Source organism: Bufo gargarizans, chromosome 6 (genome assembly GCF_014858855.1).
Source record: "Bufo gargarizans isolate SCDJY-AF-19 chromosome 6, ASM1485885v1, whole genome shotgun sequence".
In the NCBI taxonomy this organism is placed as follows: domain Eukaryota; kingdom Metazoa; phylum Chordata; class Amphibia; order Anura; family Bufonidae; genus Bufo; species Bufo gargarizans.
The window spans coordinates 197547273-197563765 of NC_058085.1; positions in this window are offsets into that span (position 1 = coordinate 197547273).

A 16493-nucleotide genomic window follows, 5' to 3' on the forward strand; every position below is an offset into this window, starting at 1 on the left:
CAATAACTGAAAGGCCATAACTGTATCCCTTTCCCTGTCCACGACATCCTGTTTTAGACCTGGCATGAGTGAGAAAAATATGCAGATTTTAAAATACATATTGTTTGTGGGAATTTTTGCCAATGATCCCCCTCTGCTATATCACTGTCCATGTTGTGGGACTATTTGTGTACGTCTAGTAAGTGTTTGCTGGCTGCAAATTTGACCTGAAGGTTTGCGAATCGTTCCAGCCGATGTTCAGCCATCACTACAGGAGATGTAGCGCAGGTAGTGTCGCTGTCACCAGCGGCGAAAAAATATTAAACTGAATGTCACTGATATTTAGGATGCGCAAATGTTTTACAGGAAATGTAGCGCAGGTAATGTCGCTGTCACCAACGGCAAAAATATTAAACTGAATGTCACTGATATTTAGGATGTGCAAACATTTTACAGGAGATGTAGCGCAGGTAATGTCGCTGTCACCAGCAGCAAAAATATGAAACTGAATTTCACTGATATTTAGGGTGTGCAAACTTTAGACAGGAGATGTAGTGCAGGTAATGTCGCTGTCACCAGTGGCAAAAAAATTTCACTGAATGTTACGGATAATTAGGATGGGCAAACGTTATACAGGAGATGCAGCACAGGTAATGTCGCTGTCACCAGCGGTGAAAAAATTACACTAAATGTAACTGATATTAGAATGTGTTAACGTTATACAGGAGATGTAGTGCAGGTAATTTTGCTGTCACCAGCGGCCAAACAATTGCGCTGAATTTCACAGCGCAAATGTAACACAACAGATGTAGCAGAAGTTGTGTCACTGTCAGCAGCGGCCAAACAATTGCATGCAATTTAGCGCAGGTTGTGCTAATAATCTTTATGAAAGCCAGATAAAACAATAGTCCTTAAAAGGACTTTTGGGTGTCTAACACCTTTCACCAGTAAACCCTGCCTTAAAAAAAATATATTCCTGTCCCTACACTATCTGTCCCTTTTGCTGCAGCTCTCTCTGACTAAGACTAAGCTGAACCACGTATCATCGGGTGCTATATAGCACCCGATGACGTGTACCGGCCAGCCGATCACTGTAATGCCAGTAACCAACATGGCTACGACATTACAGTGAGTGCCAGTACCTCCGCTCATGTTTATTGGCTGTGTAACAGCCAACAAACGTGCGAGGAGGAGACTCGAGCATCTCGCTCAAGCACACACGTCTCAAGTAAAAAAGTGTTCGGCCGAGCATGCTCGCGCAACACTAACAATCAGTAGTTTGCAATCATTAGATTTAAATTTATACAGAATAAAGGAAATTGCTCCATTATTCTGTATAGAAATTACTATACCCCAGTTAAGTGCTGCCATCTAGTGGCCTGAACTGGTATATAGTAATAATGAGCCTAGAAACTTAGTAGAGGCTGAGGCTCATTATTGGAACAGAGTGCTTTCCCGGGGGAAAGTGCGTCTAAACAGGATGCGCATGCTTTCAGTTTTCAACACTCTCAGATGCTGTGGTGACATTTGAGTGGTAAAATGTCCACGGTGAGCATTATTGCAGATCACGGACATTGGCCATGGATGCCTGCTGCGGTTGCTATGGCTCCTGCTCCATATCATCTAAAGGAAGGGTTTAATGGTCACATGACCAAATGTGTATAGGACAGAGCTTTTTTTATGCTCGGATTACTGGGGCTCATGGAGGTACTTGCCTGCAATTGTCAATGTGAGGGAGCGTCTAGTGGTGTGCAGTGCAGTCCTGGGGTACATGCTGTATGACGGCCAGCTCTGTTGCTGTAGTTTTTTGTGAGGGAGGGGAATTCATTCCTGGCCCCACTTTTGATTTTACCCAGGGCCACATTTTGTCTAAAACCAGCCCTGACTACAACTCAGCATAATGCATTGCTCCAGCCAAAAAATACCTCACCAGAATACCAGCCCTGACTACAATGCAGCATAATGCACTGTTCCAGCAGCACAAAATACCTCCCTCCCCAGAAGCTATCTCTCTGTGGTAACCAGAACCAGCTGCCACATTCTATCCTCCTCCTCCAGTTATCTCTAATTAGGATTAGATATGGGCACTGAGGAGTTAAGATGCAGGTCACAGCAGTAAGCCAGCTCTTCCAACAACATAATGCCTGCCAGCACTACCAAACATACAGGAGAATACAGCACTACAATACTCTTACATTCAGTGACATTTTCTCTCATGCAAAGGTTCTCTTTCCACATCATTTTGCCCAGAGTGCTATGATAAAACCTTTCAGCCACATTTCTTTGCAGAGTTTGCCAGGCAGATATTTTAGATTCCTCACTTTTGTAATACCTTCCATTGTGTTCCCAGTGATATGCCTGTGAAGTGCCCCCAGAAATGATGTCCCCTAGAATGTCCCTAGTAATAGAAATGCCCTTATAGTGCCTCCAGCAATAATACCCGCCTATTTTACCCTGAGTAATTGTAACAGTGACTGCTGTCCGCCGATGTTCCCCTGCTTACCGCTGCAGTTCCGGGCTCAGTGTTCACCGGTGATCTGCTGCCGGTTCCCCATACACCACTGCAGTCCTGGGCTCTGTCCTTGCAGACATTGTCTGTTCTGGAATCCACTCCGCAGTTTCCTTCCAGCCCTGAGCACAGCATGCTTCCAGCTTGTAGCACTTCCTTTAGGGCTGGCACGCATCACTTCCTGTTATTTATGGGTTGCTCATGTTACCTTGCTGACCAATGCTAGCCCTTTTGCACATATATAAGTGGCTCAGCCCCCTTCCCAAGTGCCTGAGCATCAAGGTCATTGTGTCTGGCAAAGGTTGCTGATATCTCTGTTCTAGTCCCTGTGTACCTGACCTATGCTTGTGTTTCTGGACTCAGCTACCTGTTTGATCCCTGCCTGCTTGCCTTGACTCCTGCATTGAATCCTGTTGAAGACTCGGATTCCCTGACCTGTGCCGCCTGCCTTCTGACCTATTGCTTGTTGAATTTGCCTCTGTCTCATTCTTTGGTCCTGCACTGTTACTCCTGGTTACGACTCGGCCTGCTGACTACATCTATACTTCTGGTACCTTGCTTAGGTACCTCCTGGTCCATCTGGACCAGCTGCCTCATGTGCCAATCCTCCTCAAGAGGTAGCAACCTGGTGTTACCCTCGGGAAAGTCTATCCTCACCATCAGGGGTACAGTGAAGAATGAGGGGCTCACTTAGACAGCACCCTTTAGAGGAGGTAGGACACGTGGCACAGTGTGTTCACACCCGCTGATTCGTGACAGTAATATTGCCATGTAGTGCCTCCAGCAATAATAATACCCCTATTGTGCCCCCAAGTAATAAAAATTATTACAGTATTAAAATGTCTCTAGTGCCTCCAGCAATGTCCCTTGCACTGTCCTAGTATTTAAAAATCTTCCGTAATGCCCCTATAGTACCGCCAGTAATGTTCCCCGGTGCTCCCCAGTAATAATGTCCACAACAGAGCCCCCCAGTAAAAATGTCCCCCACAGTGTCACCCCCAATAGTAATGTCCCCCAAAGTGCCCCCACAGTAGAAATGTCCCCCACAGAGCCCCCACAGTAGTAATGTCCCTCATGGTGCACTGACATTAGTAATGTCCCCTACAGTGCCCACATAGTAGTAACATCCCCTACAGTGCCCTACAGTAGTGATGTTCCCCACAGTGACCACACAGTCTCAATGTCCCCATAATGCTCCCCCCATTAGTAATGTCCCCTACAGTGCCAACTCAAGTAGTAATGTCCCTCAGTGCCCCCTAGTAGCAATTTCTTCCACAGTGCTTCCTCCAGTAGCAATGTCCTCCACAGTGCTTCCCCCGCCAGTAGTCATATCCTCTACAGAGCTACCTCCCAGTAGCAATGTCATCCAGTGTCCATAATGTCCCTCAGTGACCCCCTCCCCCCGAGTAGCAATGTCCCCTACAGTCCCCCTCCTGGGTGCAATGACCTCATCTTGTCCACCTGCACCAAGATAGGGTGAACAGCGGGGCAGGGAACCATTGGGTTCTGTGCCCCACTACTGCTGCCCCCAATTTCCTGATGCCCTGGGCATGTGTCATGCTGGCGGCACTGCCTCCTCTTCCGCAGCTGCGTCAAGACATAGGAACACTGTGGGCATGGTGATGGTGACACACACAAACAGGGACAGACACACACACAGGGACAGACACATACACACAAGGACACACACACTGGGATGGTCAAATACACACAGGGAAAGATACACACACAGGGATAGACACACACATACAGGGGCAGTCAAATACACACAGGGACAGATACAGACACACAAACATGGACAGACACACACACACACACACGCAGGGACACACACACAGGGACACACAAGGACACATACACACAGGGACGGACACACGCACACACATAGACACACACACACACACACACAGTAACAGACACACACACACACAGGGACAGACACATACATATGGAGAGACACCTGTGCGATGGTGAGATCGCAACCAACTTCTATCTAATGTGTGGCCACCTTTAAGGGACTAAACCATAAAATAAAGGACCCTTAAGATACACAAATGTATTCCATTCATTTAAAATAGACTGAATGAGACTTATTACAAGTATACATTGCACTAAACCTAAGGTTTATATATACAGTACAGACCAAAAGTTTGGAAACACCTTCTCATTCAAAGAGTTTTCTTTATTTTCATGACTATGAAAATTGTAGATTCACACTGAAGGCATCAAAACTATGAATTGACACACGTGGAATTATATACATAACAAAAAAGTGTAAAACAACGGAAAATGTGTCATATTCTAGGTTCATCAAAGTAGCCACCTTTTGCTTTGATTACTGCTTTTTCCAACAGTCTTGAAGGAGTTCCCAGAGATGCTTAGCACTTGTTGGCCCTTTTGCCTTCACTCTGCGGTCCAGCTCACCCCAAACCATCTCGATTGGGTTCAGGTCCGGTGACTGTGGAGGCCAGGTCATCTGGCGCAGCACCCCATCACTCTCCTTCATGGTCAAATAGCCCTTACACAGCCTGGAGGTGTGTTTGGGGTCATTGTCCTGTTGAAAAATAAATGATGGTCCAGCTAAATGCAAACCGGATGGAATAGCATGCCGCTGCAAGATGCTGTGGTAGCCATGCTGGTTCAGTATGCCTTCAATTTTGAATAAATCCCCAACAGTATCACCAGCAAAGCACCCCCACACCATCACACCTCCTCCTCCATGCTTCACGGTGGGAACCAGGCATGTAGAGTCCATCCGTTCACCTTTTCTGTGTCGCACAAAGACACGGTGGTTGGAACTAAAGATCTCAAATTTGGACTTATCAGACCAAAGCACAGATTTCCACTGGTCTAATGTCCATTCCTTGTGTTCTTTAGCCCAAACAAGTCTTTTCTGCTTGTTGCCTGTCCTTAGCAGTGGTTTCCTAGCAGATATTCTACCATGAAGGCCTGATTCACACAGTCTCCTCTTAACAGTTGTTCTAGAGATGTGTTTGCTGCTAGAACTCTGTGTGGCATTGACCTGGTCTCTAATCTGAGCTGCTGTTAACCTGCGATTTCTGAGGCTAGTGACTCGGATGAACTTATCCTCCGCAGCAGAGGTGACTCTTGGTCTTCCTTTCCTGGGGCGGTCCGCATGTGAGCCAGTTTCTTTGTAGCGCTTGATGGTTTTTGGGGACACTTTCAAAGTTTTTCCAATTTTTCGGACTGACTGACCTTCATTTCTTAAAGTAATGATGGCCACTCGTTTTTCTTTACTTAGCTGCTTTTTTCTTGCCATAATACAAATTCTAACAGTCTATTCAGTAGGACTATCTGCTGTGTATGCACCTGACTTCTCCACAACGCAACTGATGGTCCCAACCCCATTTATAAGGCAAGAAATCTCACTTATTAAACCTGACAGGGCACACCTGTGAAGTGAAAACCATTTCAGGTGACTACCTCTTGAAGCTCATCAAGAGAATGCCAAGAGTGTGCAAAGCAGTAATCAAAGCAAAAGGTGGCTACTTTGAAGAACCTAGAATATGACATATTTTCAGTTGTGTCACACTTTTTTGTTATGTATATAATTCCACATGTGTTAATTCATAGTTTTGATGCCTTCAGTGTGAATCTACAATTTTCATAGTCATGAAAATAAAGAAAACTCTTTGAATGAGAAGGTGTGTCCAAACTTTTGGTCTGTACTGTATATATATATATATATATATATATAGAAGAAAAAAGTCCAGTGGGAGCACCAACCAGAGTGCGGGTGCACGGTCCAACGCAGGGCAGCGGCAAACCCCAAAATTATACAAAGCGAAGAAGTAGGACTGCACTCCAAATATGGTAAAAATAGCAGTGATTTATTCACCCATAATATGGCAGGTCTTGCGACGTTTCGTCTCACAAGAGCTCACAAGAGCTTGAGGAAGGCTCTTGTGAGCCGAAACGTCGCAAGACCTGCCATATTATGGGTGAATAAATCACTGCTATTTTTACCACATTTGGAGTGCAGTCCTACTTCTTCGCTTTATATATATATATATATATATATATATATGTGTGTGTGATATAAGTATATATTAATAATAAAAAAACAACTAAGCAATATGCAAAAAATGGAGAAAAGGAAAAGAAAAACAAGGCCTGAGGTCAATAAGGAGAAGAGGGGAGACAGGTAGGTAAGGAGATGTCCCTGCAAACACCCAATGCTCACCCTCAGCCCGGAGACAACCCCTGATGGTGGAGCCTCTCCGTCATCCTGATTGACCCTACTAATTGACAACCTTACGTCTTCTTACCCCAATGCGTTTCCCCATTAAGAGTTTATCAGGGGATACGATACTGACATAATCCTGTGATCAAAACAAATACATCATTATATAAACTTATACACAGAGAGAGGGGGAGAGAGCAAAGAGCAGGCTACTAATGATGGATCAAACCAGAAACCAGACAGGTCACATGGAGTTCAGATGGACAGATGAAGTAACACCGCATGTGACCGTCCCAGTGCTGTCGCTTGGTCCCCCCGGGATTCGTAATGCTGCACGCCTGCTACGTATACTTGTAGTAAGTCTAGTCGAGTCTGTTTTAAATGAACAGAATATATTTGTGTATTTTAAGGGTCCTTTATTTTTTGGTTTAGTTATATTTGGATTTTTGAGACTTGGTGTTATCACATGTTGCATATCGGGTTATGTCTATGAGAACCTTTAGGGGACATTAAAAAGGAATTCCACCTTTAGTTCTGCTCCAACCTTTTGTTATCTTTTAATATGACTCCCACTGATTCCTAGTACTGAGGGGACATGGACTGGGGTTTAAAAGGGAATTATAAACATGTACCAGAAGGTGGTCTAAACTGTAACCCATTAGGCACTGGCTAGACTGTGGTATGGAGTCTAAGCAATGCCTTAGACACACACAGGGGCACACACACAGGGACAGGCAGACAGATTCACACACACAGGGACAGACAGACACACACACAGAGATAGACAGACACACACAAACAAACAGAGACAGACACACAGCTAGGCCTCATCACATTCCAGCCAGGCTCCTGTCCTTACAGGAACACAGCTCTCTGCTCCTCCAGCTGCTCCCCCATTAGTCACATGGGCGGATGACATCAGAAAGGTACTTTAGCCCGGTAGGAAACTCGATCTACCCTGCTCTGAGTCTTGGCCCAGCCGCCCACCCCAGTGCACATGGAAAAAATTGTCTACATTGCTGGGGAAAGCTGCCCTAGAATTCAGAACAGGTAGTTTAATGAAGACCAGGACACTGCTGCAGGAGTGAACGGGCACAGTGGGCCCACCCAGGAGCAGTGGACCCCGCATTTACCCTGGTGTGCTGAGTGCTGATGCCGACCCTGCACACCACGCCCACAATTTTAGAGCTGGGAAAATTTGTAGATAGCGGCGCAGTCAGTCCACTGGACATGTTTCCAAAATGCATCAGGCATGTTTAGATGTTCTTTTGCAAACCTCTGATGTTGAAGTTTGTGGTGAGGACGCAGGAGAGCTTTTCTTCTGATGACTCTTCCATGATAGCAATATTTGTGTCGCTGAATAATAGAACAATGTATCACAACTCCAGATTTTGCTAAATCTTCCTAGAGGTCTTTTGTAGTTAAGAGGGGGTTCTGATTTGCCTTCCTAGGAATCCTATGAGCAGCTGTCTCTAAAATTGTTCTTGGTTCTTGGTCTTCCAGACCTTCTCTTGACCTCCACTGTTCTTGTTAACTGCCATTTCTTAATTATATTTCAAACTGAGGAAATACCAACTTGAAACTACCTCAAAAGGTGCAAACCAAAGGTTTTACCACAGCCCTCAGAGTCCCGTGATCTGAACATAATTGAAAATCAGTGGATAGAATTCAAAAGAGCAGTGCATTCAAGATTGCCCAGGAATCGTACAGAACTGGAAGACTTTTGTAAGGGAGAATGTATGGAAATCCCTCAAACAAGATACAAAAGACTTTTGGCTGGCTACAAAAAGCATTTACAAGCTGTGATACTTGCCAAGTGGATGCTACTAGGTACTAACCATGCAGTGTGCCCAAACTTTTGCATCAGGCATTTTTTCTTTTTTGTTATTTTGAAAATGTAAAAGATGAAAAAAAAGTTTTGGGATTTAAATACGCAAGAAATGTGTAATCTTTAACGTTATGCCTTTTGGAGATCATTTCATCTTTAACTTGCTTAACTATTCACGGTAACAGTAATTGTGAACAGGTGTGCCCAAACTTTTATATGCTATTGTAACTTAAGAACAAGCTTAAAGGAAATGTGTCATCAGAAAATGACCTATTGTGTAAATCGCTTTTTATGTTAAGCATAATTTTATATTATTTTGGTGATTATATTTAATTTTACATGTCTATATCTATAGTTAAACAAAAACCATAACATCTTGCAGTATTCAGCACTAGCGACTAAGGCTAATAATAGGTGCTACTTCTTGGTCTGTACAGATCTCTTTACTGCAGTTTTCTGCTTATCTGTCATTCTAATCCTGCATGTAATAATATCACTTCTGTGTATAGATAAGACAGGATCCAATAGGTAATTGTCAAAGCTTATCTACTCCTTGCTTGTACAATGACTTTTGCACTGGTCACGGAGTATGCCAAGAAAACTCTCCCATAGAGGTTAGTGATGTCAGCTCCTGTCCATTGTGTCTATGGCACATGTGGCTGCCGTAAAGCAATTCTTTAAAGAAACACTCCCACAAAAAAATGTTATCCTCTGACTTTTTAGAAAGGTACATGATGTAATCTGTAGTGAAGCTAATCTTACCAGTGACTGTATTTGAGATTATCCTCTCCCTTCTGATCCTCAACTGTGTTATGTGACCAACACTTCCAAATAACACAGCATCTTATGTGTGGGCACAAAGGCAGTTTCTCTATGTATTCCTATGGGAGTCTCAATGTTAGTCTCATCAAAATGAATAGGCAAATAGCTGTCTTCCTGTTCTGTGTTAGTTGAAGATCAGAAAGTTGGTCATATGAAACAGCTAAGGATCAGAAGGGAAGTTATAACTAACAAATACAGTCATCGGTAAGAAAATTACCATCACTACAGTTTACATTATGTGCCTTTCTGACAGGTCAGAGAATAACAATTTTTGTGGAAGTGCTTCTTTAAATTCTTTCTAAATTCTGTAAAGAACAGCTAAGACAAGATAACAGCCTTTATAATCATGTCTAAGAAATAAGATAAAAATCACAAAACAAAAACAGATTAGGAAAAAAAGATATGTGTTGTATGGTTTGACAAACAGAAATTTCAGTGACATATTTCCTTTAAACAACAGACATAAGTAAATCTCATAACTAAGGCCTATTTCAGACTTCCATTTGTAGTTCCAGCAGGCTGTTCTGGCAGAGAAAAGTCTGCCAGAGCTTTCCGGATCCAGGCATTGCCGAATGTTACTGGAGTGCCCGCTTGCCCCATCGACTATAATGAGGTCCGGCAGAGATTCAGCCGCTACCCGGCAAATATGCCAGGGCATGCAGCAATTTTTGTCTGTTCAAATTCCAGCATATTTGGCAAGTAGCAATTATAGTCAATAAAGCCAACGCGAGTGTTTGAGGGGGTTCTAGAAAGTGGCCAGGTGTTCAGTCTGGCAGACAATGTAGGGAATCGGCTGGCCCAAAAAATGCTGCATGCATGTTTGGCAGGTAGCGTTTGGATGTCACTATAATATCGCTTATAAACATGACCACACAACATATACCTTGTTTTTCACCCTATAAGACACACTATAAGACACACTAGTATTCACCCCATAAGGGAAAATGTGTCGTATGTGGTGAATACTAATGAGCGCTTTCATTATGGAAGTGCTGATTAGTACCAGAGGACCGGGAAACAGTGAATGCAGCGTTCTCGGACTCTGTACTCACAGCTTCCTGGTCCTCTGCCTCCGGCTGTGCTGTGGCTGTGCACAGCGTGAGGACGCTTTGTGACCTCACGCTGTACGCGTTGGGTCACAAACAGCCTACAGCAAGAAGAAGAATACTGGAGGTGAGGAATGGCAGCGTCCAGAGCAGGAGAGGTAAGAGGATTTTTTTTATTTTATTTACTCTGAGGCCGGGTTCTGATTTGAGGCCGGGGTCTGATTTGATGTTGGGGTCTGATCTGTGGTATGGGGGTCTGATCTGTTGCATGAGGGTTGGATCTGTGGCATGTGGGCTGATCTAAGACATGGGGTCTGATCTGAGGCATGAGGGTCTGATCTGAGGCATGGGGGTCTGATCTAAGGCTTGGGGGGTCTGATCTTAGGTATGGGGATCTCATCTGAGGTATTGTGGTCTCATCTGAGGTCTGAAAGGGGGTTCTTCTTTATATTGGGTCTCTTATCTGAGGTCTGATTGGGGGTCATTCACATTGGGGTCTGATCTGAGGTCTGATTGGGGCTGTGAGCTGAGGTCTGATTAACATTGGGGGTCTGATTGCTGGTCTGAGATGAGGTCTGTTAAAAAATATTTTTTTCTTATTGTCCTCCTCTAAAACCTAGGTGCATCTTATGGGCCAGTGAATCTTATAGCGCAAAAATACGGGTAAATATAATTAAAACGCCAACGTTTATTTCATATATCATAAAAAACATATAATGTGCTAACAACAGCGACAGCAAATCACATGAAAAAGAAGGAAACCATACATGTGCAAATCATCATAGGAAATATATAAATGACGAATAGTCAATGTAAAAAGTAACAATGTAAAAAGATGGCTATAATGTAGAACGTAAGGGCTGCACAAGATCAAGGCACAGTAACCAATTATACAAGAGAATATCCATTAAAAGTATAAAAACACCAGATGCTTTTAATAATAACTATGTAATTGCTTAGCCATACAGACCAAAAAGATGGGACCTCACACCGCTGACACATGTTTCGCCATTGCTTCTTCCAAGGGGAATTTCCACTTCCACTGTTGCTAGTACAGCAGACTTCCTGGGAGTAAGAATATTGTAAGACACAGAAGGAAGAAACTTTACTGATAACAAGAGACAATAATTTACCCTCAACGAGATAAAGAAAACTTTTATACTGTTATATTTTTCCTATGAGATGTTAACTTAACCACTTCACATCCGGGCCATTTCCTCCTTCCTGACAGAGCCTAATTGTGCAAATCTGACATGTGTCACATTATGTGGTAATAACTTTGGAACGCTTTTACTTATCCAAGCCATTCTGAGACTGTTTTCTCGTGACACATTGTACTTTATGACAGTGGTAAATTTGAGTCGATATATTTCACATTTATTTATAAAATAATCAACAAAAATGTTGAAAAATTCACAATTTTCTAAATTTCCATTTCTCTGCTTTTAAAACAGAAAGTGATACCTCATAAAATATTTATTATTTAACATTCCCCATATGTCTACTTTATGTTGGCATCACTTTGGAAATGTTCTTTTTTAGGACATTAGAAGGCTTAGAATTGTAGAAACAATTCTTAAAATTTTAAAGAAAATTTCCAAAACCCACTTTTTAAGGACCAGTTGAGGTCTGAAGTTACTTATTGGGGCTTTCATAGTGGAAACCCCCCATAAATGACCCCATTGTAGAAACTACACCCCTCAAGTTACTCAAAACTGATTTTAAAAACTTTATGAACCCTTTAGGTGTTCCACAAGAATTAAAGGAAAATGGAGATGACATTTCAAATATTCACTTTTTTGGCAGATTTTCCATTTTTATCCATTTTTTTCTTTAACACATTGAGGATTAACAGCCAAACAAAACTCAATATTTATTACCCTAATTCTGCGGTTTGCAGAAACACTCCACATGTGGTTGTAAACCGATGTAAGGGCACACGGCAGGGCGCAGAAGAAAAGGAGCGCCGTATGGTTTTTGAAAGGTAGATTTACCTGAAGTGGTTTTTAGATGCCACTCCCAAAAAGTGACCCCATTTTGGAAACTAGTGGACAAGGTGCCAATTTTATTGGTACTATTTTGGGACACGTATCATTTTTTATAAATAGAGAGGCTGAGCACTCTCCCAATGGACCACACAAGGACTATTCAAAAATATTAGATTTATTACACCAATATATACATCCCAAAAGATACAAATATAACAATATAGCAAAAATACACAATAAAAATTAACTTGTAAAAAATTCAATGTTAAGATCATTCAGATTAAGAACATAAATGAATATGCAGTGGCATGCAAAACAGGATACTTTGTGCAACTTGGGTAAGAAAGTGTGTCCTGATTGAATGTAAAATCGATGGCAGTTCAATGTTGAGATAATCGACAGTGTAAGAATAAATTGAAATCGAATAAATCTTCGAATAAATGTCCGGACTGAGATTCGATATTTGCTTTCGATTATTTTATCGATTATTTTATCGATTATAACAATATTCGGTCAATATCCCCTATATGGCAAAACGAAAAACACACTTCCAATTGCCATCTGACTATAGCACACGGTAGCTGTCCCACATGGCTGATGGAGTCAGATTCGGCAGTACCTGTTAGTGACGGTTTCAGCAGGAGCAGTGTGAGCAATGTAGCCCTCCGTGTAGAGTTTCTTCGATGTAGAAGTTTTGATTGTAACTCTCTCAGTACAAGGGTCAGAATATTCGCTATATGCCAGGAAAGTTCATCAGGGTAAAAGCATCAGTTCAAGTTGTTAAAGTCAGGACGTCCATCAGCTGATGTGTGGGTCTTTTGAAAACAGACGCGTTTCGGGGTCTGGAATGGATCTGACAACTTGTTTCAGCCAATTGCATGTAAAACCCGATGTGGAATAGAGGCAAAAAATGTATATCAGATATATCCATAAATACCAATTTTTTCAAAGGTGACTCTCTTGAAGAATCTTAAATAATATTTCATATAATTATGAATGAACCTAAAGTACAATTTATAGAACATCTACATAATTTTCTGAAAAAACGCAGGTGCGATTTTTTCCTAAATACTTTTATGTGTTTTTTTTCCCCCATGCGTTTTTTCAAAATCTTATCTCTATTGCTTATACATATGTGTGAAATGTCAATTTTCGGAAAATTGGTTCCACATATGTATATATACTCTATACAGCAAAAGTAGTCATCTTAGGTAATAATAACGTATAGTATAAAGAATATATCATATAAAACAAAGGATGTTAAATGTTATCATTAATATATTCTATATATTAGAGTATAATATATTAAAATTTAGTATTTAATAAACCCATTGAGTACTAACCCTATCACATGCAATATTTCGAAAAATAATTTCTAAATGATTAAAAAACATAATTGCGTTTTTTATATAATATAATGCAATGTCTGAATAACTGCAAAAAGATGTTAAAAATGCGGCACAACTCATGCGAAGATATTATATAAATCAGTTAAAAAGACAATGGTCATTCGCCTCCTCATTGATCGTTCATCTTTTCGATTTATTTTATTAGTTATTTTCGATAGATTCATTCTCCTCTCGATAATTCATTCAGTTACTTATTCGGTGGCTTTTTCAGTAGCTTTTTCAAAAGCTATTTCAGAACAGAGAAACCCAAAGGAGAATAAAAAGATTGGGAGCCCTCCATCCGAGAAGGACCAGAGTGGGTAAAACAAACCACCTCTGGGCCTGAGTCAGATGGGGGGCGCCCAACCAAAGATAAGTTTTAAAGGAAACCGTAAATTTCTGATTCGGCGTTCAAGCCCATCGGTATAATTGAGTCGAAATTAAAGATTAATCTAGATTCGACACGGGACATTTGTTTAATAAAATCCCCGCCTCTCCAGTGGGGTTTGACCCTTTCAATGGCAGCGAAAGATAAAACGTTTGGATTTTGATTATGGTGCAATTTAAAATGTCTGGAGACAGTATGTTTGTCTGATCCACTTCTGATTTTCGTAAAATGCTCAGAAACTCTCTCCTTCAGGGTCCTTTTCGTGCGCCCTATATATTGTTTATTACAAGGACACTGAAGGATATATATTACATTTTTACTATTATATGTTAAAAAGTCTTTAATTTCATGTTTAAAACCATTTGAAGTGGATGAGATTTCCATTGTTTTCTTAGAGAAAAGTGTTTTTTTGCAGTTCGAACAGGTATTACATCTAAAAAAAACTTTCAAATTAAGCCACTTATGGATAGTTGGATCCGGGGCAGACTTGCCAAGTTTGACAGTTGGAGCAATTTTTAATCCTAAATTAGGAGCTTCGGTGTAAATAATGTTTGGCTTCCTAGGTAGTAGTGTTCCTATAATCTTATCTTTTTGAATGAAATGCCAATGTTTGTTTATAATGGTTTCAATTTTTTTATAATGTGAATTGAAGGGAAGAATGATGTTAGCTCGTTCCAATTCTACCATTTTCCCATGGTCTATAGGATTCTCTATCTCCTTCAAAGATTTATTGAAAAAGGTCTGCCTGTCTAGATCTTTTACCCTATTTAGAGAGTCTTCGACTGATTTCACCGGATAATTTATTTCTGTAAATTGTAATTTTAGTATTTCAGCTTCTTGTTCAAAGGTGTCATTGATAGTACAATTCCTTTTTAAACGTCTAAATTGGCTGCTCGGTATATTGAGCAGCCACCTAGGCAAATGACAGCTAGAATGGAGAATAAAGCTGTTTCTGGCCGTTGGTTTTTGATATGTTGAACATATTAATTTATCTTGTTCAACATTAATATTTAGATCAAGGAATTCTAGATGTGTTTTACTGATTTTGGAAGAGAAACAGAGATTTAATTGATTTGTATTAATCATCTCATAAAAAGAAACCAGAGACGCTTCATTACCCCTCCAAATAAAAAACACGTCATCTATATAACGGTACCATAGCACCAGGTTCGTCCCCAGTAATTGATTGATGGTGGCATCTTCCCAATCCGCCATAAAAAGATTGGCATAACTGGGGGCAAACCTGGTGCCCATTGCTGTCCCAGTGATTTGAAGATAATAATCCATATCAAAATAGAAGTAATTATGTTTTAAAATTAGTTCAACGCCCTCCACTATAAAATTTATTTGTTCATCATGAAAACGCCTACTATTTTTGAGTTGGTTAATCATTGCTGTTATTCCCTGTGTATGGTCAATAGATGTGTATAATGTCTGAACATCTAAGGTGCCCAGAATCCATTCAGGGTCATAACTTAATCTGTCTATGATATCCACTATTTGAGTCGTGTCCTTCATATAGGACCTAGTATTTTTAACGACTAGTTTTAGTAAATTATCTATATATTGGGAAAGGTTCGCTGTAAGGGAGCCTATCCCCGAGATAATAGGACGACCTGGCGGTTTCAATGGGTTTTTGTGAACTTTGGGCAAGCAATAAAAAGCTGGGAGTCTGCATTGAGTGTTTAAAATTTGTTTTGCTTCGGATTCTGATAAAATATTATTTTCTGTGCCTTTAATACAGTAATTATTAAAAAATTATTTTAAAACTTTCTATCGGGTCTGCATTTAGTTTGGTGTAAGTGTTTTTTTCCCCTAATTGTTTTTTACATTCTTCATTATAATCCAGAGTATTCATAATTACAATGGCACCAGGTTTGCCCCCAGTTATGCCAATCTTTTTATGGCGGATTGGGAAGATGCCACCATCAATCAATTACTGGGGACGAACCTGGTGCTATGGTACCGTTATATAGATGATGTGTTTTTTATTTGGAGGGGTAATGAAGCGTCTCTGGTTTATTTTTTGGAGATGATTAATACAAATCAATTGAATCTCCATTTCTCTTCCAAAATCAGTAAAACACATCTAGAATTCCTTGATCTAAATATTAATGTTGAACAAGATAAATTAATATGTTCAACATATCAAAAACCAACGACCAGAAACAGCTTTATTCTCCATTCTAGCTGTCATTTGCCTAGGTGGCTGCTCAATATACCGAGCAGCCAATTTAGACGTTTAAAAAGGAATTGTACTATCAATGACACCTTTGAACAAGAAGCTGAAATACTAAAATTACAATTTAAAGAAATAAATTATCCGATGAAATCAGTCGAA